Source organism: Schistocerca serialis, chromosome 2, assembly GCF_023864345.2.
Source record: "Schistocerca serialis cubense isolate TAMUIC-IGC-003099 chromosome 2, iqSchSeri2.2, whole genome shotgun sequence".
NCBI classification, from domain to species: Eukaryota; Metazoa; Arthropoda; class Insecta; order Orthoptera; family Acrididae; genus Schistocerca; species Schistocerca serialis.
The window spans coordinates 1125529230-1125550273 of NC_064639.1; the positions used below are offsets into that span (position 1 = coordinate 1125529230).

The window sequence follows — 21044 nt, forward strand, 5'->3', positions numbered from 1 at the left end:
GAGTGGAGGAGGTGTTGTGTGACGCTCCCGCGAGTTGCCTCGCTTTCCGGGTTCAGCAGCATGTAATTGTGCTCGACTTGCGATGATAGTTTCTGACATGGTGTCGCGGACGGGAAGCATTAGCTGGCGCACATCAAGAGCCCGTTTCGTCTGGTGACCGTGTCGAGAAGAAGGCGTGTCAACATCCAGCTATTGTTAATTGTTCAGAATCATTTAATTCAAGTTCAAAGCTAAATCTCTTATTTCTAAATTGCGTAGATTCAAGTAGCTTTAGAAATGATTGTTGAGGTAGTCCAAGACTAACCGTATTTTACTGAATTTCGATGTGCTTAAGAAAGAAAGCTTCTCATTAATTTCAGTCACTAAATTAACTTTCAGTTTTCCGGTTTTATTAATTATTTTGCTAAATTAAGTCAGAGTGCAGCGAAAGTTATTACTTCTGACAAACTATCAGTTTTCACACTACACGTGTCAACCTTCAGTTGCCACGCTTCTAGTGCTAATTATATGTGTAATTACCTTTCTTTTTCAGTTACTATAGTAATTGTCCTTAGGACTGGCGACCGTAATTTCCCCCAAATCTCAAATATCTAATTACCGCTAGTTAATTGTTAACGTAACGGCCGCACATTTACTTTCTTCATTAACTTTACCCCTTTTCAAAATTAATTTCCACCAGTTTCATTTGCATTTTTCATTTCATTTAGATGTAGCCCTTTCCTCCCTCTTTACCGACAGATTAACTTCGGTGACGATTGCTTTTTCCCAAATTTCCATTAGGTACACGCGGTTTAATTTTTCACTGTCATTAAGGTCGATAAGTGAGGGGAAGGTTACATGTTCGCCCGTACACATCTCCGCAGCCGTGGTTCACTCTTGTCATCTGTGGCCCATGGTGCACCACAGTTGCCTTGGCGCCGGTTTTGCCACGCACAGTACACTTTTACGACGGCGGTAAGCGAACAATTTACAGACTTAGATATCTGAGAAATGCTTCCATCCTTGGCACGATCGGCAACAGACTCCCGCCCACCTCCCAAACTTTATATACCCTGCATAGCCCTGCATAGTGTTCCCAACTGGTGCCTGTGAGCTGTTAGTGTTGCACGTTTAGATCGAACATAGGTGATGGTCACGTTAATGTGCGTGGACAGTGTACTACTACATTCACTACGTCCACGCCGCCTAGCAGACAACCTGCAATTGCTTTTAATCACATATTTATTGTGATTCTTGAGTTTCTCCCGGCGTATTTGATAATCAAAATATCCACGGGTGTACTGCCGGTCTACAGTGTCCAACGGGCACGATATTTTGGCGATCATACATGTCGCCAAAATCAGGTGAACTGACGGACTGAGCTCCTGTGAACGTGCCGGCACGGAGATCCGTACGCTATGGCTGCTCAGAGGGAACTGGGTTCGGTCGCGGCGGCGGCCGATTTAAATACCCTCCGCCCGCGGCGCGCTCCCCTGCTGTCCGCGCCACGGTCGCACGGTGGAACAGATTGCGACGGCGTCTGAGATGACGTCGGAGTGATGGCTCTGTCCGCCGTGGTCGTCACAACTATACGTTTGCTCAGTTTACTCTTGATTGACCCAATCGCTGGTTCCCAAGCCTTGATAAGATTATAGCCACAGTCACGGTTTATGAGGTCGTCATTGGTGCAATTTCGATGGCCTCTCTAACAACGTTGTCCCAGTATCTCGACGTCTGTACCAGAATCCTCGTGCGTTCATACTCCATAGCGTGATTTTCCAACAGACAATGTTCAGCGACCGCCGACTTGCTCGCATACATCAGTCGAGTGTGTCTCTGGTGTTCACAGCATCAATCCTCGACGGTACGCATCGTCTGACCAATATACGATTTGCCACATTGACACGGAATCTGGTACACGCCGGCCTTCCTCAAACCGAGGTCATCTTTGGCGCTCCCCACCAGTGCACGAGTTTTATTCGGAGGACAAAACACAGTTCCCACTCGGTGTTTCTTCAAAATGCGGGCGATTTTCCCCGAGAGTGCGCCTGTATATGGAATAAACGCAGTGCCTACCTCCTCCCTCGTGATTTCACCCATCTCCACAGGTTGTGCTGTAGTGGTTGGGCGGAGAGCACAGCGTTACAGGGCAGCGTTGGATATCATGCCGCTAGGAGGAAAAGATAAAGCACAACATTCGACACTGGTGATAAGTGTGAACCCGGATCTGGCAAGAATGCATTAATGATGGAGAAGAAGAAGAAGAAGAAGAAGACCATGGAAAACGAAATCATTTGCTGTCTACGATTACTGAATGTCTTAGTAAAGGGGTTCTTAGGGCATTTCTTACACCGTAATCTTACACATACTAGTTTTAACTTTTAGGCGTCCAGCTGCCGCCGTCCTTCGCAAGTTACGAGCGTACTTAAAACTTTAATTCATAGGGCCCATGTAGTGACCGACGCTGACAGCCTAAAGTATTAAGTGAGCCAGTTGCAAGAGTTATTCAGTAGAAATAGGTTCACGAAACACCAAATTGAGAGAGCTTTCCAAGCGAAAACGTCAGACCAAACAAAGTAAGCGCAAAATGAAAGAGATGTAACGTCTACGGTCTTTCAACCATTACTAGGAAATGTTTCCTCAGAAAAGGCCAGAATAATGAAAAACCATAACGTAGGTGTTACATTCCGCCCACTCATCAATATCCCAGCTCTTCGGGAATTTTTCAGAGATTATCTGACTTTAGGGAAGGGAGTATTTCTGCCCCCCTTCTTGCAGTGGTGTACCGTACGTCTTTAGAAGAGCGTAGCGTTCCAAAGGATTGGAAATGGGCACAGGTCATCCCCGTTTTCAAGAAGGGACGTCGAACAGATGTGCAGAACTATAGACCTATATCTCTAACGTCGATCAGTTGTAGAATTTTGGAACACGTATTATGTTCGAGTATAATGACTTTTCTGGAGACTAGAAATCTACTCTGTAGGAATCAGCAAGAGTTTCGAAAAAGACGGTCGTGTGAAACCCAGCTCGCGCTATTCGTCCACGAGACTCAGAGGGCCATAGACACGGGTTCCCAGGTAGATGCCGTGTTTGTTGACTTCCGCAAGGCGTTCGATACAGTTCCCCACAGTCGTTTAATGAACAAAGTAAGAGCATATGGACTATCAGACCAATTGTGTGATTGGATTGAAGAGTTCCTAGATAACAGAACGCAGCATGTCGTTCTCAATGGAGAGAAGTCTTCCGAAGTAAGAGTGATTTCAAATGTGCCGCAGGGGAGTGTCATAGGACCGTTGCTATTCACAATATACATAAATGACCTTGTGGATGACATCGGAAGTTCACTGAGGCTTTTTGCGGATGATGCTGTGGTATATCGAGAGGTTGTAACAATGGAAAATTGTACTGAAATGCAGGAGGATCTGCTGCGAATTGACTGGAAGCAGTTAATTCCATAAATTATCTGGGAGTACGCATTAGGACTGATTTAAAATGGAATGATCATATAAAATTCATCGTCGGTAAAGCTTGATGCCAGACTGAGATTCATTGGAAGAATCGTAAGGAAATGCAATCCGAAAACAAAGGAAGTAGGCTACAGTACGCTTGTTCGCCCGCTGCTTGAATACTGCTCAGCAGTGTGGGATCCGTACCAGATATGGTTGATAGAAGAGATAGAGAAGATCTAACGGAGAGCAGCGCGCTTCGTTACAGGATCATTTAGTAATCGCGAAAGCGTTACAGAGTTGATAGATAAACTCCAGTGGAAGACTCTGCAGGAGAGGCGCTCAGTAGCTCGGTAGGGGCTTTTTCGAGAACATACCTTCACCAAAGAGTCAAGCAGTATATTGCTCCCCCCTACGTATATCTCGCGAAGAGACCATGAGGATAAAATCAGAGAGATTAGAGCCCAGACAGAGGCATACCGACAATCCTTCTTTCCACAAAGAATACGAGACTGGAATAGAAGGAAGAACCGATAGAGGTCCTCAAGGTACCCTCCGCCACTCACCATCAGGTGGCTTGCGGAGTATGGATGTAGATGTAGAAATTCGATGTCAGTTTGCTAAAAGGTACATAGGAAAAACAATACACACTGTACAAGAACGTTGCACCGAATACCCGTTTCCTACAGCACAACAAAGCTGCATGGGCTGAACTTTGTACGACCGGAAAACCAAGATACTGGCCATTCCCTCACCTCACTGGGGTTCAGTCGTGCATGAAATTCGATTTCAGTTCGCTAAATAATACATAGGAAAAACAATAGGTACTGTACAAGAACGGTGTCCCGAATACCTGCTTCCCACAGCCCAACAGTGGCTGAACCCTGTACAACCGCAAAATCAATGTGCTGGCCATACCCTTTCCTCATTGGGATTCAGTCGTCAAGGACGCTGTGGAACTACTATTAACAAACAATATACTCAATCGAGACGAGGGTTTCCTTGTCGACAAATCATCTGTGCCCTCAGAGGAATTATTATTCTGAGTCTTCGTTGTCTGGCATTACAACACATGCCATCCGTTTTAATACAACTACATAATTCGCAAGAACTGTCCATTTGCTGACTCGGCGCTTGTTATGTTTCATTCTTAGACGCATGAATTTTTCTGCTGTGCGTTTATTCTAAGTTGGACAACTAAATATCTCTCAAAATATTCATCTTACGAAAAAGTAGTTTCAGTTGAAAACTTATTATTTATTTTTGAAATGGTCATCTGTCTGTACTCAGTCTGGCTACTTCCCACCCCACTCCCCCATCCCTCCCCCCCCCCCCCCCACTTGCCCATGGTTGGGTCAACTTTTTGTGTTCAAATAGGAACCTTCATTTTGCGTGTGATATTTAGCTACTACACCAAAAAACTACCTAAGGTGTCCCCGACACATCTTCCGTTCTGATTCACTTATTAATTCGTGCTTCCAGTTCATGTACACAGCTTAAAAGAAGTTTTGGCGTAATTTGTGTGCAGTCATTTCTGATACAAACAACTTTATGGGGAGGGAATCACAGCTCAGAGACGCTATGAATAACAACAACAACACTGAACACTCAATTACCATTCAAATTATCATAAATATTACACAAATTAAAAATCAAAAATTATTACCTATATGAAGATGCTTTATACCGGTTTCACGTTAGTAAAGTCGCATTTTCAGGTTATCTGCCATAAATACCAATCATTCTGTGAAATTTTTGAAATGGTAGAAATACAGAACTGTAGTTGAAAGTGTTGTTAATAAAAATTCTCTGTTTAAACTAGACTGAACTGCATGTGACTGCTTTAGTCTTTAATAAAACTTGCATCTGACTGCGTATTTAACTGAAGTGAACTTTATCTGACTGCATGAAAATATTGTTGGAAAATTTATACTCAAAATACACATCTGACTGCATGAAAGTTTAGTGGTAAAGATAAATGAAAGTCACCAACCTGCATCTGACTGCGTCTGTGGACTTATCTCGTGCACTCCTTCCCGTTTAGCCGATAATAAACATATATTCAACTCAGCCATAGTGCAATGGCATAAAATTGTCATTCTAGATAACTTTACTCATTTTGGTCCTGTTTGTTACTTAATAAAAATTCTGTCCTGATCTGAATAATTTGCTAACTGTGCAATGGCATATAGACCATTTTACTCTGATAAAATGAAATTTTTAGCTTTACTCAAGGGTACTTTACTTTAATGTACCTTTTGGTTCAGTGCAAGCACAGGATGCGGAGAACGACATAAGGTATGAGATGAAACTCTAATTTTATCTAAAACAAATATTTATTATTCAAACTTTTAAGGCACATGTAAAAAACTAAAAAAAAAACTTCTATAGCATGAATTTACGAGAAAGTTTCACAAAACGCATATTGCGTCAACAATGGAATTTCTATCTAGCTTTTAAACATTATTTAATCAAAGAAAACCTATTTTATTAATTATTCTTTCTAGTTTCCCCAGGTATGTGCCGAGTTTCGCTCAATATATAGCTTATTATGTGCGTAGCGCCAATTCTTACTTTGATGCTGTCACGACCCGGCTGCCTCCTGCGGGCATCTAGCTCCGACTCGAAACATGTCTGCTGTCTCTGCGCATCTCCCCACCACTACTCAAACTTTTAACGCGAGCACCTAGCTCTGTTAGCTGTCAAAGATCTTACTACTCGAAGATGTACTACTCGTCCAACCTTGCGGTTGGGAACTATCGACATTTTTCACTGGCTCTATCCTGATCGAATCTCAGCACATACCTTTCATAGTGTTGACAGTCATCAAAAAACAAAGGTGAGTATTCAGAATGGTTAAGTTTCCATAATACACATGGAAAATTACGGAGTCCCAGCTTTCGGGAAGTTATCCACGTTAAAAGCCAAACGTCAATAATGGGTTGTCATAATAAAACTGAGTACACGCAAAAAGTGCTTGTGAAAATGTACAAAGCATCACTGCTGAATGAACCAAGCCTAGAAAAAAGCGGAGGAAAAAACTAATAATGAATGGGACACCACTGTGAATGGGACACTACTATCTTTAGGCATTTATCCCCGTTCACAGATTACCCTAAAGATTCGTCTTTACTGGTGTAAAGCCGGTTGTTGCGAATAAAGCGCCTTCATACATCTATGTGGATTTTTGAAACACTTCATCATTCTTGACTTTTCAGTTACTATAATTTTTGCTGGCCGCTGTGGCCGAGCCGTTCTAGGCGCTTCAGTCCGGAACCACGTGGCTGCTACGGTCGCAGGTTCGAATCCTGCCTCGGGCATGGATGTGTGTGATTTCCTTAGGTTAGTTAGGTTTACTTAGTTCTAAGTCTAGGGGACTGATGACCTCAGTTGTTAAGTCCCGTAGTGCTTAGAGCCATTTTAACCATTTTTTATAATTTTTTATGATAAGGAAGCTATGGGAGTACTATCAGCAAACAATTTACTCAATCGAGACGAGGGTTTCTTGGTCGACAAACCATCTGCGATGGTTACTGAGTGTTAAGTGTTGTTGTTTTTATTCATTTCTGATACGTTCTATTATGTTTTGTGGAATAATTGGTAGTTCTTGAAACACTTTGTCGTTAAAGTAACCCATAAGAAAAAATCCGATGACATAAGGTTGAGTGACCTTGCAAGACATTTTACAGACCACCTCTGCCGATCCAGCGACCATTGAAATCGCGATTTAATGCCTCATGGGCTGTCGTGGAGTAATGTACCAGATATGCCTTGTAACCACATGTTCTGCGCACTACGACGAGTACAGAATTGACAGCTCATCTTGCTATATGTTGCGATATCTTTCTGTCTTCAATGTGCCTTTCAAAAATAATGGGCCATTTAGTTTGTCGCCTAAAATATCGCAGAAATGTTGATAGACTAAGGACACTGATGATGTGATTCAAGGCGCTGCAGTCATGGACTGTGCGGCTGGTCCCGGCGGAAGTTCGAGTCCTCCCTCGGGCATGGGTGTGTGTGTTTGTCCTTATGATAATTTAGGTTAAGTAGTGTGTAAGCTTAGGGACTGATGACCTTAGCAGTTACGTCTCACAAGATTTCACACACATTTGAACATTTGATGTGCTCCACGCACCCAGTGCGGGTTTCCCACAATCCGATAATGCGTGTTATGACGATTAACTTCGCAATCTTTCGTAAAGGTTGACTCATCGGAGAAGATTACTCGACAAGAAAACTGCATTAGTCCCCTATTGCAAAAGCCGATTCGATTCTGAAAATCATTCCCATTAAGATCTTGTAACGTTCTTTAGAAAGATGAAATAATAAACAATACCAATAAAGAAATACAGTCACTGCAAAATATATTCAGCACGTTGGGCACTGAATCCTATGGACCTGTTCAAAACTAGTAACTTTGGTCTTACCTATAGAGCAACAACGGTAGAAGGTGATATATTCTGGTCTCATACAAAAAATTTAAATATGGTAACTACAGGCTCAGCGATGTGCAACTTTGAAATGCACATGAAATCGTTTTGGCTGATAAATGAAAACATTTATGAAAATGCCAGCTTCTTTGAAAAATATATGACCAGGACGGTACTGATTATGGTGAACTACTAAAACTCAATTTTCTACCAAAATTATATTGCATGTTAGGCTTGTCTTTTCAAAAACATCTGAAAACCTAAGTTACGTTGCTCGCAATTTATTCACAAACAATGAGATTTAAACAGCATGTATTATCTAACTTCATTAATCCAACATAATTGAAATCATCAAATTAAATATATCTCTGTTAACAAGTCTTAGGAACATTACAAAGTAAAATAACTAACTACCCTTTTTATCAAAACGGTTTACGTACATTTTGGGGTTACTCAACAATTACAAATTATCAGCCAACTCATCTATACTAAAGCGCTGGCAAAAACAGAAATCATAATTATTTAACGTCTTTACATTGGTTGCATGAAGACTTCTGCTTCCATGTTCAACAATACTGACATACCTACATTAATCTAACAATTGGTGGCTTCACAAAGACTGCCTACTTCATAGTCCTTCTCTCACAGACAGCTGCCCACAACTGTGCACCGAGCGCTCTCTTACACCAGCATTAGCAGTACAGTATCTTTGGCTCTGTGGTCGTGCAAAGTCAGCGATCCGCATTATGGAACCTACCACAGACGTACATTGTTTACACTGTACTAGTTTCATTTTAGTTTACATTAATATTCATATCATTTTCGGGTGCCACATACAAGTGTGCCCCAGTACACTCCTTTCAATTTTGATGCATGCAACATCACAGGGATGATGCTTGTGACGTTCAAGAATCACCTATACAAGTGTACGAGCAATTACTCACTAGTCAGATATTTCTCGGGCAGTCTCATGTAGATTAAGAGCCACTGTAGCAAGTATGCTGCAATTTCAATACTGATTTTCCCCGTTACAGTTGATCTACGAGTTCGTTGTTTAGGCACAACACTTCCTTCGGAAGGTAATTGTTTTACAAAACGATAAATAGTCCTGCGAGATCGTAACCTATCTATTGAACGTTCCATACAAAAAGCAAGAGCAGCGTCCAAATTTCTTTCAGGCTTGCCGTATATTAATATTATTTTGTTATCTTCGTCTATAGACAAAATATCTATGGCTTCAAAGATTGCTGATGAGTCGAGACTGAGATTTTCACTCTGCAGCGGAGTGTGCGCTGATATGAAATTTCCTGGCAGATTAAAACTGTGTGCCGGACCGAGACTCGAACTAGGCACCTTTGACTTTCGTCTTTGGTAGACCGCTTGCCCGCGAAAGGCAAAGGTGCCGAGTTCGATTCTCGGTCCGGCACGCAGTTTTAATCTTCCAGGAAGTTTCATATCAGCGCACACTCCGCTGAAGGGTGAAAGTCTCATTCTAGAAACATTCCCCAGGCTGTGGCTAAGCAATGTCTCTGCAACATCCTTTCTTTCAGGAGTGCTAGTTCTGCAAGGTTCGCAGGAGAGCTTCTGTAAAGTTTGGAAAATAGGAGACGAGATACTGGCAGAAGTAAAGCTGTGAGGATGGGGCGTGAGTCGTGCTTGGGTAGCTCAGTTGGTAGAGCACTTGCCCGCGAAAGGCAAAGGTGCCGAGTTCGAGTCTCGGTCCGGCACACAGTTTTAATCTGCCAGGAAGTTTCATTGCTGATGAGTCTTGCGGACTGCATGGCCGTGGTCAAAGAAACTTTTCGGTTCCTGACGTATCGTCCAGTGCTCAGCTGGACATTTTCGGAGGTGCTCCTGGCAACGCTCTAAAAGTCAGCGACGCTGAGTCTTAGTGTTGCCAGGAGCACCTCCGAAATTGTTCAGCTGAGCTCTGGACGATACGTCAGGAACCGAAAAGTTTCTTTGACCACGGCCATGCAGTCCGCAAGACTCATCAGCAACTATGACAACCGACCGCGAAAGCCTCCATTGTATTCTTCAGTGTCAGAAAGGGCTTCCGAGAGTAGTGGTGCCGAGTCGTTCGGTGTTGGTGGTCATAACGCCTCCAACACTGCGGTGGGGCACGGCGCGTGGTGGGGCGCTGAGCAGTTGGGCGGGCGACCGAGAGCTCACTCCGCCTCTGTGTATCTACGTCCGGTGCGCCTGTTATAATTATGACGAATACTTTTGCTTATACTGACTGTGGACTGTATCCCACCGGCAGTCGCGTAGCGACTGGTGTGAGAGTTACGGTTGGTTATAAGGAAAAACACATCAGTCACCCTGATGATGACATTCAAAGGAGCTCCCAGAAATCAAACGTCCAGATGATGTGGCACTCATGAAAGTGTACCCCGAAGCCAACAGAGAGCTGCGCTACGTTAAAAGTAGCCTATCTGCGAGCCTCTTAAATGTTTAAAAGTAAAAGTTATCCTGTACAATCAAATTTGCAAAACTAAATTAAATTTTTAACAAAAATATCAACTGTTTAGAATAAAAGAAGTTTCTATCTTCATCGCAAATGTAATGTAGAATCAAACGGCTAGATTGTTAAATGTAGAAACCTGAAAAATTTACTTTTCTCCATTAAAGCAACTTGTATCCGCGACTGTAAAAAACTGTTTCGGGTAAACCCTAGGTAATTTTTGGTATAGAACCCGATTCTCTACAATAAAAACTTGGCATTCTCATTTGAAGATAAAGCCATTTTCTTCGTACACTGCGTATTTTTCGAGATATTTAGTTTTTCCGAATTAAAACATACACTCAGAATATGACCTACGCTCTTGTTCTCGGATTTTATCTTTGACACGCGCTCATGTACTGTACAGTGTTATCTTAAGTGTTTTAATTCTGTCACTGACTTATCTTCAAGACGGAAGAAGAAATACTGCACTCATAGATGCGCGCGAAAGATTATGGAATACAGAAAACTATGTTGCATTCTGATGACAACGCTAAGGATGGGAGCGAATGGTGAATAGTCACGTCAGTATCCCGTGTGGAGTTGCAGAAGGATTTGGGTACTGACACAGTGTTGAAAATAGAAAGTATCATGCATAACAGAAAACGTGGGCAGAGCGTGTCCAACGACAAATCTGAGACAACTGCGATGAATGTTTTTAGATTAACCAACAAAATTCTTCTGGGTTTGAGGCCGCATTGTCAACTACAAAATTCCGACGTTTCGGCGACTATTGCCAGACGCCTTCCTCAGGGTGTACTGCTAACTTTTATAGTTGACACTGCGGCCTCAAACCCAGAAGAATTGTTTTGACTCTGACAACGGCCGCGGCAGCTTCCGTTTAGATAGAATGTTTTTAGATGCTTCTCAGGCATACGAGACGACTGAAAATAAAAATTTTACTGCCATGTTCTCTTTAGTGGTGTAAATTCTGCTAACCAGGACGGAAGTTCCAAGCAATAAAACCGACTCGTTATCCAATGAAGATGCTGAAATCCGTGTGTAATGTGCTTGTACACAAAAGTTCTGAAGATTTAAACAGAAACACAATCTCATCAAAGTTATGTGGACACCTATTACTGGACATTAAAGTGGTCTGCGGCGTCTGTTCGCCTTTGTGATGGCCTGAGCTCTGCTAGAGACTTGCAACGAGGTGTCTGTGGAGGAAAAGGAGGCTATTCTTCCTCAAGAGCAGAACCGGGGGAGAGAGTGATGTTGCACGCAGCGGTCTGGAGCAAAGTCGACGTTCTAACCAATCGTGAGGTTGTTTGGCTGAGTTGAGGTCGCGACTCTGGGCAGGCAAGTATATTTCAGGAACATTATGAACCACAAACCACTGGCTCACATACGTTGTTTTATGACAGGGTACACTGTCAAATGCAGATAAAATCGCCTCCGAACTGTTCCTCTAATACTGTAAATTTAGCGTTTTCCTAAGCGCTGTAAGGGGACCACACCCTAACCACGAAAAACAGCCCCATATCGCATCACCAACCCCTCCGTACTTCAGTGCTGGCATTGCACATGATCGCAGGTAATGTCCTCAACGCTTTCGCCAAACCCAAAACCTTCCATAGGATTGCCACAAGTTACGACACTGGTCATCGCTCCACATGAGCTGTGCCCCCGCCATTCACTGTCGAGTGGCGTCGGTCTTTGCACCACCTCAAGACTCGCTTAATATTGGCCCTACTCTTTTTAAGCCCCTACTTACCGTTGACTGTCCTACCTGGAGTGCTGGTAGCACTTCGGAACTCACGATATTCGCTCCCCTGGTTTCACGCGACTTTTTATGAAGACGCTAAGTACTGGTTGGTTGGTTCTGAGCACTATGGGACTCAACTGCTGAGGTCATTAGTCCCCTAGAACTTAGAACTAGTTAAACCTAACTAACCTAAGGACATCACAAACATCCATGCCCGAGGCAGGATTCGAACCTGCGACCGTAGCGGTCTTGCGGTTCCAGACTGCAGCGCCTTTAACCGCACGGCTACTTCGGCCGGCTCGCTAAGTACTGTTCGACGGTCCCTGTCCTTCAGTAAATGAGGTGTTCCTGGTCTTGGTTTATCTGAGATTGTTCTTCCACGTTTCCACTTCACAATCAGATCATCAACAGTCGACTTTCGCGGCTCTACAAGGGTTGAAATGTCGCTGACGTATTTGATACACAGGTGACATCCAACGACTAGTCTACGTTCGCGATCACTGAGCCTTCCTGGTCGACCCATTCTGCTTCTCTACAAGCAACACAATCCTCCCGCCTCATTTCTACATTCTTATGTTCAATTCCACACCATACTGAGGTGTCCGGGTACGTTTGATGAGATAGTGTACACGTATGGCGTCTGTATCTCGGATTCAGAATGTAATTTGGTAATGCTCTGTGACTTACAAGGACCTATATTTCTATATCTGTAGGGTGTCTGGATTGTTTCAATTTTGTTTTGTGTCTTTGTATGATACAAATGTGTCTGTATAAGGGGCTGCAGTGCGCTTTTTGCTGGAATATGCAGTGAGTAGCTTCGTTGTTTGTAATGTATGATTTCCTCATCTCATTATGATAAAAAGTGACACACTATAACAATTTTTTAGCAAAATGAAGCATAGAGCACACAGCTAAGGACATCCACATTTCTACACTTCCTTCAAGGCTTTCTTCAAGAATGTCGCATTCAGCGATGTGCCTATGGCATCTGCACTTGGATAGAGCGCTAAAGAAGAGGTCACAAACTATTTAAAAATATATTATAAGCTGGCTTTGAACGTCGGCTATCGTAACCTGAGTGGGACACATGGTTGTCATGTTTGGTAACAGAACTACGCGAAGCTGTTGTACCTAAAGTGGACATAAATGTTCAGCTGCAACTACGAAGTACTCTTTTCTTAAATCAACATCCATGCTCGTCCGGACGACAGGTACTCTTCACCTTTCTTCTTCCCCTCTCCTCCGCCCCGCCCCCCTTCCACCCCTCCCCCTCGCCGCCATTCAGACAGCTTACTGTTAAGTTTTAAAATCTCTTTTACATGCTCAGGTCTTTTACGTTTCCGTTTCTGTGTTCTCTGACGTGGTATTGACGCATGGTGCCCTTGCAAATTGATGTTTCTGAACGTAATCACTGTCACTAAGCATTTGGTGGAACACCTTTTTACGAAAACGATAAGCTTCCTCGCACCGCGGACTGAATGCGAAGACATTACAGATGACAACGTTGACTCGCCATTGCTGTTATCAGGCAGCACCGCTGTTAAAACTGCCCCTTACTCACTTCACGTTTGTCGCTCTCGCTGCGTCGTCATGACCACACTGTGTGCACGATGCTCCCTGACTCTCCACCACTGCTCTGCTCTGGTCGCGAGCAGACGCGACTGCTCACGCGCAAATTCAAGTTTTTAAGCCCTGGCGTAATCTCTGGAAAAGCGTCGTTTAAGAGAATAAGACTGGTACAGATCACGTCAGGCGAACATGACTTTCTAAACAATAGTATTCAACTCAGGTAGACAGAAGTTCAGGTTCCGCATTTCATTTGTTGCAGGGTACGCTAACCTCGAAGTTACGTCGTTAATAAATATGTAACGTTCTATATTCATGTGGGCTCGGTAGTGGATAAGGAAGAGATTGAAGTGATTGCAATAATTAATTTCCAAACCTCCTGAAAAATTTATATTGTTTTTGTTAATATGTCTTCATCAACCCCGAAAGTGAGACGACGTGCTCATTTACAAGCAAAAACAAGCTGAAGCCCGTTACCTTTGAATTCAATAACATATATATTTAACAATGTTCCTTAAGTTGTGTCAGCAACTTAATTTTATTTTTACACACTCTGAAAAGTAGTTTCAGGAGGTGGTCAGTGATTAGAAAGAATGGATAGCCACTTCTTCAGGCGAGTTAAAGCGGCATCTCATTTATCTAATAAAGCTTAAATGCTGTTCCAGAATACTAGAACACTATTGATCCCTCAAAAAGCGTAGGTATTGGTAGAATTTGTTGTATAAAGTGACGAATAGCGTCGTGTTTGTGGTTAAAGAGGTACTTTAACCAGCCAAAATTACAGCCATTTGCTGCTCATGCCCGTCTCGGAACCCACGGCTGGGTTTTGGCAAGAAGCAAGTTTGGCCTGTTTCTTGATAAAGGAAACGGTGAGATGACTCTTCTAGATAAAAGCCTAGAGAATATACTATTAAAATTGGAGCAATTTCCTGCAGTTATTTATTATTCGGAGTCTGACTCATACGACCGCTACGGTCGCAGGTTCGAATCCTGCCTCGGGGATGGATGTGTGTGATGTCCTTAGGTTAGTTAGGTTTAGGTAGTTCTAAGTTCTAGGGGACTGATGACCTCAGAAGTTAAGTCCCATAGTGCTCAGAGCCATTTTTTCTGACTCATACGAGTAGAATAACTTTGAACACCTCTATGTTGGGAATGGATGAGGATAGCAAGAAAATTTTCAAGTTCTTTCTGGATCGGCATTTTACATACACATCGTAAAAATTTCAGCCAGTTGCTTTGCATAGCCGTCTCTGGAATCCTCGGCTGTGGTTTGGTTCGCTGGAGACGGCAAAAATACAGTAAAAGAGTTCTCTTTGTGCAGTTTTCCAAGGAATCGTTGGAGTTTCGTAAGTCCCATCAGGGCCAATGCAGAAAGAACCAACCGATTTGTTCTATTTGCCTAAGCAGGACTTTGTATCCGTATGCAGGATAATGAGGTTAAGACGATTCCTCATGGGAGTAGACGAATGGTTCCTACACCAAAGCCGATCGAAAACACTAAGGTATGAGCATCGGAATATACCGTTTTTATCCGCGGCGTTTTGGAACATATTGCTAAGCATTCTGTCGGATGCGTACCTGTAAGTAAGTCCGAGAACTGTTTAGAAACAACGAAGGCGAAAAAAAGATAGGACATAGCAGGAACTGAACCAGCTGGTGAACACTTCATAGCTGTACGCTTAAAACCACTGCACCGCGATGAACTACCGAAACTTCAGCCTTTGCGCTATGACTTCGATCTCATAAAGATTTTAACCGCAGTTATGTCATTAGATGACGGATAATTATAACAAATACTACCAAGAACGACTTGTTTCATACATATTTACCGTGCCGACATCTTAAGACAGCGTACTTTCATAGCGCGCACGTTAAGGCGCGAAAACTATCGACTACTGAATCCAATATGGCACTTGCCAAGCGCCCCGCTTCGATAGCAGTTCCTACTGTCTTCGACGAAGCCTTACAAGCTGTTGGATACCCGTAAACAAACCGAGTCTGCGATACGTGATCCGGTAGTGATAGGTTTGTTGCTGTCAGGCGCGCCTCGAGGGCACGGTCACCGGGTTTGGCGACAGGGGCGGCAGCGTGAGTTTGGTCCCCGGCCTGTGTCCGGCGCCGGGCGTCCCCCGGTGCGTGACCTCCACCTTGGGACGCAGCTGGGCGGTGCAGCGGTGAAAGTGCGGCCCGCGCCCGCTTAGAAGCGGCGGACGGGCCTCCCCAGCGCCCAGTCGCGCCTCCGACGCCGACGCCGACACCTCAGCCGCGCAGCGCCCGCTGACCGCCGACGCACCCAGCAGCTCACTGCAGCAGGTAGGCGCCGCCGCCGGCAGTGACGAGAGGTCTGAAGCAACAGTGCTGCGATACCTACCTGCACGTCGTACTGGCGTTTCCCGTTCCCACTAATTCACGTATCCTAGGTTAATACTGCGTCCCCCTTTATATTACACCACCATCCTATTACAGTCTCGTAAATGAAGTTATTCACGTATGACTCTTCACCTTATCGTGGCGCCGGCCGGTGTGGCCGAGCGGTTCTAAGCGCTTCAGTCTGGAACCGCCTGACCGCTACCGTCGCAGGTTCGAATTCTGCCTCGGGCATGGATGTGTGTGATGTCCTTAGGTTAGTTAGGTTTAAGTAGTTCTAATTTATAGGGGACTGATGACCTCAGAAGTTAAGTCCTATAGGGCTCACAGCCATTTGAACCAATCTTATCGTGGCTCTTTCAAAACGTACTTCCACCCGCCCTAAGCGGGTTACTACAGCTTCGGAGCTGCATCTACATAAGCGTCATGCGAGCAACTGTGGAGTGCGTGGCAGAAAGTACTTTTTACCGCTACTATCTTTCTCCAGCTTTTTTGAGTCACCAGTCTTTTGACTGGTTCGTAGTGGGCAGATCGCTATGAATTCCTCTCCTGTACCAACCATTTCATCTCGGCGTAGCGCTTGCAGCCTACGTCCTCAATTATTTGCTGGGTGTTTCCCAGCCTGTGTGTTCCTCTATAGTTTTCACTCTATACAGCTCCCTCTAGTACCCTGGTGTGTTAACAGGTGTACTTTCATCGTCCTTTCTTCGTCCGCAGCTCGTGGTCCAGCAGCTAGCGCTGCTGCCTCTTGATCACGGGGTCCCGCGTTCCATTCTCGGGCGGGTTGGGGATTTTCTCTGCCCGGGGACTGGATGTTTGTGTTGTCCTCATCGTCATCATTATCATCATCATCATCATTCGTACTGAGGCTGGATTGGATTGTGAAATAAAGTGGACTGTGTACACATTGGCACTTTGTACGGACGCTAATGAGTGCGCAGTTGAGCGCCCCACAAACCAAACATCATCATCGTCCCTTCTTCTTGCTCTACATGAAATGTTTTCGTAGTTACTAGTGTAGCTGTATAATGGAAAGACAATGAAAATTTGTGCCGGACCCGGACTGGAACCCGGATTTCCCGCTTACTGCGACCGGTCGCCTTATCATTAGGCTATCAAGGCCACATCCAAACTCCAATGTGTCGTCAGCCATGTGTCTACAGCCTGTAGTCGTACACGCATTATATACATGCCTGTACAGGCGATAAATTGAAACTGCTTACGAGAAGCCAAAAGATGGGAGAAACCTTGAAAAAATCGTGTAAAAGCTTCATATTATTACATATGATTGGTGCCACGTACGGCTGTGAAATAATTCGTTTGTTATAGCGACGGCAGTGTCGAGCATTACTCATCATTAAAGATACGCACGCAGGCATAAATACACCCGCTGTAACTGAACTCCGTCCAAACCCAAACCTTGGAAGATATTCATGGTAAAAAAATCCGCCACAGTTGTAAAATAAACTGTTGACCAAAGTCTTGTATGACGTAAGTCAAGCCGGCCGAAGTGGCCGTGCGGTTCTAGGCACTGCAGTCTGGAACCGCGAGACCGCTACGGTCGCAGGTTCGAATCCTGCCTCGGGCATGGATGTGTGTGATGTCCTTAGGTTAGTTAGGTTTAACTAGTTCTAAGTTCTAGGGGACTAATGACCTCAGAAGTTGAGTCCCATAGTGCTCAGAGCCATTTGAACCACTTTTGACGTAAGTCACTACACACTTCGATTTCCGTTGTGGAAGACTCCCGTTGGTGAAGTATTTTACAAATGTGGCGGATTTATTTACCGTGAACATGTTTCAGAACAGTTATGTCCCGCAAGTAAAAATTTAAACCTTGGAACGCCCAACGGTGTAGACCGACCTCGTGCCATCCTCAGCCGATAGCCATCACTGGATACGGCTGTGGAGGTCAGCACGCCCTCTCGCGGCCGTTGTCAGCTCACGTGACCGGAGGCGCTGCTTGTCAGCCAGGCAGCTCCCCTACTGACCTCACAAGGGCTCAGTGCACCCCACATGTCAACAGCGCACGGCGTATCTGGACGGTCACCCATCAAATATACACGCTATTCGATATACGAACCGACTAGTGGGTACATTTTCAGTTTTATTTTTGTTCGTTAAACATCTTCAACTGGGAACAGCAGCGTAGACGAGAAACCTCTTAGAATAATCGATAAATAAGATGACGAGAATATGATAGATTATAATGCATGCTTTTTCTACTTTACTGTCTTTAAACGTGCTCCTAAAACTTCCGTCCCGAAAAAGTGCTAAGGGTTTTCAAATCAAATATGTGTGCATACTTTTGTGTTTACATAGCTTTCTTGAGGACTCTAATATGACACATTGTGCCGATATTGATCGAAATTATTCAGAAAGAGACTGACAGTTTTTAGAATTAAGTTTCTTAAGTATACAAATCACGTTCGGTACACAATCGTTATTCATTTCTGCAAAAATGCGCTACACGAAGAGTAAATAGTTTATCGATCGTCTAGGTCGCATTTGGTTTGTTTACTGAGCATATAAACTGTACACTAAGCATTCAGAACTTTGTACGACTCTCGCTTCTCGACTAGCCGTCACGTATACTAAACAAACGCGGTTTATACGTACTGTTTACCCAGTGGGCCGTGGGAGGTGGCGCAAGCGTCATCGCGCTGGACGCTTATTATGGAGGGTGGGTCAAAAATCTCCATCATGATACAGGTTTTCTGTAGCTTTCCACATCTATTCACCACGTTTCTCCAAAACAGCTAGCGCTCCGCCTCTTCAGTCTCGTATTTCATAGCGAGATGACGAGTGAGATATTGTCAAGATTGCGTACGATACAAATAGGCGGGCCGGTTCTTAGGCGCTCGTCTTACACTGTTCTTTGTGCCTGTCGATTCTCCTTTAAAGCCACGTATGCCATCCAGTTGCTGTGTTAACCATTCACCCTTTGTGCGTCGTCTAATTCGAGCTATAAATACCGTCGAAGAGACAATCTTTAATCTTCCATGCCACTCCATTCATTTTTTGCTTAGTGGCCATCCTGAGACTGCAATGGGTAATACAACTTCCGACATTCTTCCACCTGGTTCTGGTGGATGGCGACATTATTTATGGGGGACCGAACAAAGTACCGCTCGCTACTGGCAATTAATCGTCTGCTCAAAAGCTTCTTCGCGAACAATAGACGATGCTGTGCCACTTGGTTGCTTTAATTTATAAACTGATCACCCGTAACAAGTTACGCTGAGAAATATTACCTGCTAGCATGCTACTAGCAATGATACACCTGAAGGACAATCAGTGTAAGTTACCGACGGAACAACAATAAAAACAGTCCCATATAATTCCGTTTAAGGAACGAGTTATTTACGAGTGTCTTATTTCCCGTCTGATTCCATTAGTGGCATGTTTCTTCTTGAAGTTGTGTGTTTCTCTGTAAGCAAAAAGAAAAAAATTTAAAAGTGCTAAATTTTAGGAAGGAAAGAGCCTCCAATTACACGAATATTGGACTCTGACTTGGCACTCTTCATAAATGTCGAATGACGCTTTTGATAATTTGTGATGCATTCTAATAAATCGTCAGAGAAGCGTGAAATTTTTGTCATATGTGGCTAAAAGTACTGCACAGAAATGATTAGAGCTTCAAATTATTGATTTACATAGTCTCTCTTCCTTTTGTGATTTTGAAGCTATTAGTCGCAGTAGCCCCCATTAAAAAAATTAAAAAATGCCACATTTTCTGTGACACGTGCTTTAACTAAATTCTGGAAATCATTCAATTTTGAATAAAATAAAAGAACTTCTGGCTTAACTAATAGCAAATTCTGCCCGTTTGAGCGGAAAAGAAGGTTGTTTTCCGTCAGGTCACATTGCAATATGTAAATACAGGAAAACGTATGTGCTACAGCCGATGAAGCCCACAGCAAAATAGGATATTGTTAAATTCCTCTTACATATCCCTAGGACATGATTCTCATTGCAGAAATTACCACTCTGACACTAAACAGCTATTATTCGTCTCCACTGGACATAGGAATGCAGAACACGCTTTTATAAATGTCTGTTCATGTATTCGTCTTAGGGCGAGGGTTTCTACAAGAATAAATTTAATTTTGGCACGTATTAAGTGTTTGCATACTGTGCAAGCGCTCCGCACAGATCAAGTAGCAGGCACAAGATGCGCCAGATCTTTACGGTCAAAGTTATACAGACTGCAGAGAATCCAAACCTGAGTACTCCGAGATCGAAAACCAGTGGTCGAAAATGAGTACATCGGGTAATATGACTGCTTCGTCAGCGATGAGTGTTTGCAAACTACTTATGATTCGGAAACAACAATTACCTGCCGGATCGACTTTGATGGTGCTACCTTCCTAAATCACGCACAACTGTCTGTGACGTGTCCATTGTGTAGCTAACCACCGTTAATAGTTCATAGATGCCGGTCGAAAGTGCTGTTACAGGAAGCTGCAGACAAGCGTTTAATTGTGCTGTAACACATTATAGTTCCAGGGAAACCAAACGAGTGGATAAGGAGTAATTTCGCAACAGGAATCAGTCTATTAGGGGAAATTTATCACTATTCACAAAAATTTTACAAGAAACTGGGTCTCTGAAATCACAGAGAGCTGCTAAGATTCGCTACAGAGATTTGTTCGCACACCTGAATTTGAGGAGAGGGTTTTAAATATCGAGGTAGATGATTCATCAGTATAGAGCTTGTCATCATGGTCGTGAAATGCACACGCTTCGAAGAATAAAGTATTTTGAGTTTTGGTAGAGCAAGAGTCACAGCCGTACCACAAGCAACACATCCAAACTATTAAATACTATCTTGTTTAGAGATGAATTAAGTATTGTAGACTACATAGAAAGGAAGGCAAAAAAGGAGCTATGGGGCCAAATGATTTTGCAGCTGGTGTTCAGTTGTGTCAACGGATTATGTTGTTAGGTACACACTGAAACTGGTGACCGTCACTTTGAACAGCTGCTTTGAGCTTTAATTGTTACTGTAAGATGTAAGTTTTTTATGTCAATAAAAAACTAAATATCCA

The 21044-nt window shown here is 43.6% G+C and overlaps 1 protein-coding gene across 1 annotated transcript in view; it reads left to right on the plus strand.

The window, feature by feature from the left end:
• Positions 1 to 15864: 15864 nt before the first annotated feature.
• LOC126458572 (protein yellow-like) overlaps positions 15865 to 21044 on the plus strand; it is a 132864-nt gene continuing 127684 nt past the window's right edge. Inside the window, exon 1 of the mRNA XM_050095705.1 lies at positions 15865 to 15942. The gene's annotated coding sequence lies outside the window, so the exon portion shown is untranslated. The remainder of the gene's footprint in view (positions 15943 to 21044) is intronic.